The 5,179-nt window shown below is 55.6% G+C and overlaps 1 long non-coding RNA gene across 1 annotated transcript; it reads left to right on the top strand.

Annotated features, from left to right (window-relative positions):
• Positions 1-823: 823 nt before the first annotated feature.
• LOC106149567 lies at positions 824-4,860 on the top strand. Its single transcript, XR_001235841.1, has 2 exons — positions 824-856; positions 3,705-4,860. It is a non-coding gene; the product is annotated as an uncharacterized LOC106149567 (long non-coding RNA).
• Positions 4,861-5,179: the final 319 nt, after the last annotated feature.

Below are 5,179 nucleotides of genomic sequence, written 5' to 3'. Positions count from 1 at the left end.
TACTAAATTCTATCCGACTGTTATCATCTCTTTGGGGATAAATATAAGAACAACAAACCATAGCAGTGTTAGCTGGGGCTGGGATGGTGTCACTAAGAGAATTATAAAGATTTTCAAATCACATTATAGCTTTTGTAGGTATTTCAGAATATGCTCTACGTTCATAGCTGTGTCAAAGCTACAGTATACTATCAAACCTTTTGCAGGATCTTTATATTTCACACATTAGTTAGAGACTACTGGGCCAGGGATGTAGCTCAGCGGTATAAGCACCTAGTTAGCAAGCGCAAGGTCCTGAGTTCAATTCCTGGTACCAAAAAAAAAAAAAGAAAGAAAGTACTGCCTATTACTACATCAAAAGTCTGTTTTTTAAAATAGTTTTCCAGGTGTAGTAGTGCATTCTTATAATTCTAGCTACTTTTGAGGCTGAGGTAGGAGGATTGCAAGTTCAAGACCAGCCTGGGCAACTTAGTGAGACCCTGTCTCAAATTTTAAAAATTTTTAAAAAGAGCTAGGGATGGTGCAGGCCCTTGTCGAAGGAGTGGTTAGTTAGGAAAGAGAGGAACTTGACTCTCTTTCCGGCGCAGGAGAATGCTCTCACCATGGGAGGCCTCCTGCCCTGCATGACACCACACGAGGGCTGCTCCTTGATCTAGACCTTCCCAGACTCCAACACCAAGGGCCAAGTACTTTACCCAGTTTGTGGTATACTGTTTCAGCAGCGGAAAAAGGACTCTGGTGCCTGTATTAACTTATTTTTGTTTGTTTGTTTTTCAGACAGGGTCTCACTAGTTCAGGCTGGCCTCGAACTTATGGTGATCCTCCCGCCTCAGCCTCCTGAGCACTGGGATTACAGGTATGCGCCACCACCCCTGATTTGGATTCTTATTTATTTTATTTTTGTTTTTTTTCTGGTACTGGGAATTGAACTCACGACCTTGAGCTTGCCAGGCAGGCACTGTGCCACTGAGCTAAATCCCCAGCCCCTCATTTTTATTTTTATGTATTTATTCTTTGTTTTTGCGGGGGCACTGTCTCACTATGTAGTACAGGCTGGCCTCAAGCTCATTGGTGATCCTCCTGCCTCAGCCTCCCAAGTACTGGCATTACAGGCATGCACTGCCACGCCCAGCAGGATTCTCATTTTTTCTTTTTTTTCTTCTTTTTGAGACAGGGTCTCGCTATGCAGTTTACGCTGGCCCTGAGCTCACTTTGTAGCCCAGGCTGGTCTCAAACTTGCAATGATCCTCCTGCCTCAGCCTCCTGAGTGCTGGGATTACAGGCACGCGCCACCACACCCGGCAAGATCCTCATATTTAAAGAACATTTTTCTAACCACACCCGTAAATTGAATGTCAATCTGGTTATGTCACTGAAAGGAGTGAAATTCAACTCCACCACCAGGGATCCACAGCTCCACCCAGAACAGTGAAGGGTGAATGTTAACAGCTTATTACAGTTTCTTCCCTCCCGCTTGCGGGCAGTTACATTGTTTAACTTCTCTGAAAAACAACTCAGTCCAGCCCTCTGTATGTTTTGTGTCAGATCCCGTAAGGAGACAACGTCCTCTGAGCGCTGGCTAGGGGAAGCGGGGGACATGGGAAGGGCAGCTCTGGGAAGCCCCCAAGGAACACACTTGGAAACGAGGACCCCGGGAACGACCACCAGCATTGTCCTCTCTTGAAGCCTCCTCACCCTGTCTCCCTCCGGCTGTTAAGACGTGCTTTGGGACCAGGCTTGGCGGCACACGCCTGTGATCCCAGCTACTGGGGAGGCTGAGGCAGGAGGATCACAAATTCAAGGCCGGCCGGGGCAGCTGGGGAGAGATCCTGTCTCCAGAGCAAATAAAATGAGCTGATAAAGTAGGCTTGGTGGTTCAGGGCTTGCTTAGCACACGGGTTCAATTTCCAGTGCTGCCAAGAGCAGACGAACCAAAGTGCTCCTGGAGAAAGATTGGGTGAGGCGAGCAGAGTGGGGGCTGTCGTGCTGGCTGGGGCACTGCCCGCCGCTGGCACGGAGGTCCCTGCCTATGCTTTCCGCGTCTCAGCCGTGCAGTGGAGATACTGACGGGTGCCCTTGTTGGCTTGGGCAGGATGAGTGGTGGGCGTGGAAACAAGGTTTGAGATCACAGTGCCCCTTAACTCAGTCCGCTAAGGTTTAGGGGGCAAGGGAGCTCCAAGGCGGCTTGGCCCTGGGCTTTGGGAGGTGGTGTAGTGACGCACACCTGTAATCCCAGCACTGGGAAGCTGAGGCAGGAGGGTCGCACATTTGAGCCTCCCCTGGGCAACAGAGCAACTTAGCAAGAACCTGACTCAAAAAATAGGGGTGTAGTTCAGTGCACAGCCTCTGTGTTCAATGCCCAGTAACAAAGAGGAAGAAAAATTGGGGGACCCAGTTGAAGGGCCAACTCTCTCTTCCAGTGGTAAACTGTGGCCTTGGTGGGGTCGGAAGAAGTCTAAGGAGGGGATTCTCTCCTGCCACTGGCCTTGGATAAGATGGTTCACTTTTTTGGTTGTGTTCTGTTTTTTGAGACAAACTCTCCATATGTAGCCCAGGCTGGCCTCAAACTCATGGCAATCCTCCTGCCTCAGCCTTCCGAGCCCTGGGCTGACAGGTGTGCACCAGCACACCCGGGTAGATGGTTCACTCTGAGACTCAGCTGGTCCTCTGTTGAGTTGGGAAAATAGCACCTGCCCCTCGTGGTGGGGTGAGGATTAAATACAATCCTGGAGGGGCTGGGGATTTAGCTCAGAGTCACAGCCCCTGCCTGGCAAGCGCGAGTTGTGAGTTCGATTCCCAGTACCAGAAAAAATAACCTAATTAAAAAAAAAATACAATCCTGGATGCAGAGCATCTGGCCTGGCCGGGACTTGAGCAGACCACGGTCACGGTCTCTCTCGGGAGTCACCTCCTCCCACCCAGAGGGCGGAAGGCTGCTGGGCGGCCCCCAGGACACGTGTGGCCGGGGCTGCTGGATGGCGGAGCCTCCTCCAGTGGCTGTGAAGCCGTGTCAGAGGCCGCTCTGGTGTCTGCCTCGAGGAGCGTGTGTGACCTCCCAGACCGCAGGGTGAGGGCCAGACCCCAGCTGGACTCTGCGTCCTCCCTGGGTCCCCTGGGCCGGAGGTGGCCGGCTGCCAGGATTGTGGTCAGCTGCACGGCACTGGCTGCCTCGGCCTCCTGTCCCTGGCCCCTGGCGAGGGGTGAGGCCGGCATGGGGCCTGGCAGGGGAACAGGAACTGGGCCTGAAATCCAGAGCCGAAACAGAGAGCGAAAGGGCTCCGTGTGTGGGGGGCACCACCCAGCCCTGAGCTTCTGCCCAGAGCTGCTCCCGGTGCCCGGGGGCCTCACACCCTGGGCCCCGGCCCATCCAGCCTCCTCTCCCTCCGCCCAGAACCACACCCCGCACCCCTCCCATGCCCCCGGCCAGCAGTTACCCCACCTACACAGCCAGAGGGGACACTTGGGCCGCACATTTGTAGTCTTTGTGCCCAGGCCCGAACGCACTGCCTCTGCCTCTGCCCCCAGGGTTCCAGGTGCCCTTTCTGAAATCTCAGTCATTCATACAGCATATTTTTGCTCCTGAAATGTTACCCTTTAATACTTTCCTTTACATCTTTTTTTTCTCTCTCTCTCTCTTTTTTTTTTTAGTACTGAGGATCACACTGAGCTACACCTCTAGTCTTGTTTTATTTTTTTATTTTCAGACAGGATCCCGCTAAGTTGCTTGGGCTGATGTCAACTTCGGGATTCTCCTGCCTCAGCCTCCCAGAGTGCTAGGACTACAGTGTACACCACCACCCCTGGCTACATTGAATCCTTTTAAAACTCAGCCTAGTCCCCAGCTACACTCTGTGTGAAATCACCATTTGACTCGTTTTCCCCTGATTTTTCTTGGGATCTTGTCTTGTTCAACTACCCACTCCCCTTGTGGCCCATATTCTGAGAAACCAGCGGAGAGGACAAAGGTTCTGGGCTCAGGCCACACAGCCTCCTCCCTGCTCTCCCTGGCACCTGGGGCTTCAGTAAAGCAGTACGGCCTTTCCTACCGCGGTGGCCGCGCTGGGAGCCTGGCAGGGTGGCTGCCCCTTCCCCCCCGGCCCTGGGGTCCTGTCCCCATCCCTGCAGAGTAGCGTGGGCTGGGCTCTCAGGCCTCCTTTCAGCCCCAGGGAGCCCCCCACGGCCTGGCCAGGGGGAGGTGGGTGCGCCCCTTGCCCTGACGTCCTCAGTGAGACCCCGTGGGGCCGCCTGCTGGAGGACGGGCTCGGCCTTGGCTCTCACCCCGCTGCCCTGAGCAGGTCTCGGCCTCTCCCTCCGTGAGTTTTCTCGCAGATGAGGGAAGGCCCAGCGAGGGGACCCGGCCTGGCCCTACTTCCTCTGCTCCCCAGCGCAGGAGGGGCGCGAAGGGACAGGGGCTCCCTCCTCTCCTGTTGAGCAACGGATTTCTCTTTCTCTTCTGGTTTCGGAGGTGCAGAGTGGGAGGCAGCGGGTGGGGAGAGGAAGCCGAGGCGGCCACTCAGCGCCTCTCCGAACCCCCGCCCCGCCCGCACTCTCTCCTGACGCAGAGGGTCCCCCGGGATGGCCGCGTGGGAGGCAAGCCTGTCCAGCCCTCCAGATGCCCCTCTGCATCTCCACGGGAGCTGACGGAGATCATCGGGTCTCATCTCCCCTGTTACCTTCACAGGAGGGAAACTGAGGCACAGGGCAGTACGACTTCGGGTCCTGCAGCAACTCGGCAGCACAGCACAGCAGGACCTTGGGCTCCTGACTCCGCTCAGCCCTGCTGGGGGGCATCTGCTTGCCCTGCCCGCCCGAGGGTGGGAGGAGAGGGGCAGCTATAAAAATGCTCTCACGGCCTCTTCACCGCATGCGCAGGCTTCTTAACTCTGCGCTGACAATCACAGCAGCTCCCCCCCCCCCCGGGTGGTGCACAGCCGCGTGCACACACAGGGCACTCAGGCACACGAAGGCACACACCTGTGCACACCCCTGGGCGCCTGCTGTGTCCTCAGACCTGTCCTGCATTCACAGGGAAAGGGGCTCAAGAGGACAAGACCATCTCCCCATGGCAGCGAAGGCCCCATGACTGATGCCCGTCTGCTCCTGTTCATGCCCCCAGACGGACACATGGAGACCACCTGCTTATCCCCGGAACTGAGCGAGGGCCACTCAGGTGGTGCAG

This window comes from Chinchilla lanigera, unplaced genomic scaffold, assembly GCF_000276665.1.
Source record: "Chinchilla lanigera isolate Chin_1 unplaced genomic scaffold, ChiLan1.0 scaffold00049, whole genome shotgun sequence".
Lineage (NCBI taxonomy): Eukaryota > Metazoa > Chordata > Mammalia > Rodentia > Chinchillidae > Chinchilla > Chinchilla lanigera.
Note: the sequence above shows the minus strand (reverse complement) of the source record. Positions and strands in the feature narration are given on the sequence as shown.